This window comes from Rutidosis leptorrhynchoides, chromosome 4 (genome assembly GCF_046630445.1).
Source record: "Rutidosis leptorrhynchoides isolate AG116_Rl617_1_P2 chromosome 4, CSIRO_AGI_Rlap_v1, whole genome shotgun sequence".
NCBI lineage: Eukaryota > Viridiplantae > Streptophyta > Magnoliopsida > Asterales > Asteraceae > Rutidosis > Rutidosis leptorrhynchoides.
Window position 1 is genome coordinate 381023506 of NC_092336.1, and position 1286 is coordinate 381024791.

A 1286-nucleotide genomic window follows, 5' to 3' on the forward strand; every position below is an offset into this window, starting at 1 on the left:
ATTATTCAAATCGGGACATTCCGGCCTCTTGTGCCCCTCCTTTCCACAATTAAAACACGTGACCGACTTGGTCAAACAATCACGGGCGTAATGACCCGACTTCCCACAACTATAACAAGTAGGCGTAAAAGTAATTAAACCACCCTTCTTCACACTTCCGACGATTTTGGACCCCTTCTTGTTCTTGTTTTTTTTGTTTGAGAAGTTAGAATGACTAGGACCTTCAAACTTTCTTTTGGAAAAAGCGAAATCACTCTTTCTTGGAACCTCCGGCTCAAAACCCCTAGCCAATTCGTATAAATCTTCAAAAGACTTAGCCATACCCCGGCTAATCTTACCCTTCAACTCATCACTTAAAGTACGGTAGAAATCTAGCATCAACTTGTGATCATCACCTACATACTCCGGACAAAAACGAGTCTTTGCCAAGAAGGTAGACTTGAGAGTAACCAAGTCCATTGAACCTTGTCGCAAATGGTGTAACTCGTCCCGGATTTTATCAAGATCGGAAGAAGTTCGGTATTCTTGGAAAAATTCCTTCTTAAACTCCTCCCATGTCAAGCACATGCATTGCTCTTCACCATATAGTTTGATTTTATCGTTCCTCCACAACTTGCCCTCTTCGCGCAACATGCTAGACCCATACCTCGTCTTCTTCTTGGGAGGACACTCCGCGGTAAGGAACGCTCCCTCAATATCGGAAATCCGACAAGTGCTTTTCAATGGATGCCTTACCCCATTAAACATCGGAGGTTGAGTATCCTTGAAATTTTTGTAGTGGAAGTCCCGCCTTCCACCCCCACCATTACCTTCACACCCTTCGCCTCGAGGATAAATGTTTCTAGCCTCTAAAGCCTCCTCTATTGCGGCTTTCATTTGATCATTGATCATTTCGGTCACTTGTCCATCGACCGACTCTTGGAAAACCTTTCGAACATCGTCGAGAAAATCCTTCTTTAGCCTCTTAAAGATAGCCTCAACCTTGGCCGTGAGTTCAACGTCCTCATTCGTACTTCCACCATTAGTGTCGTGCCCATTTCTCATCTTCATTCTATAAAACGAAGTAAGTTAAATAACGAAATGAAAGGACTCAACACATATGCATATACATATATACTACACTATCCCATCTTGCTCAACAATCGTCGTACATCGCTCGTTGTACACGATTTGAACACATAACAATGGTAGCTAATCATTGTTACGCGAGCACGTCGCATTAACTTGCTAGTACAACGCCTATCTCGCTTGATGATTGCTAAAACAACACAAAACAATTAGTGCAA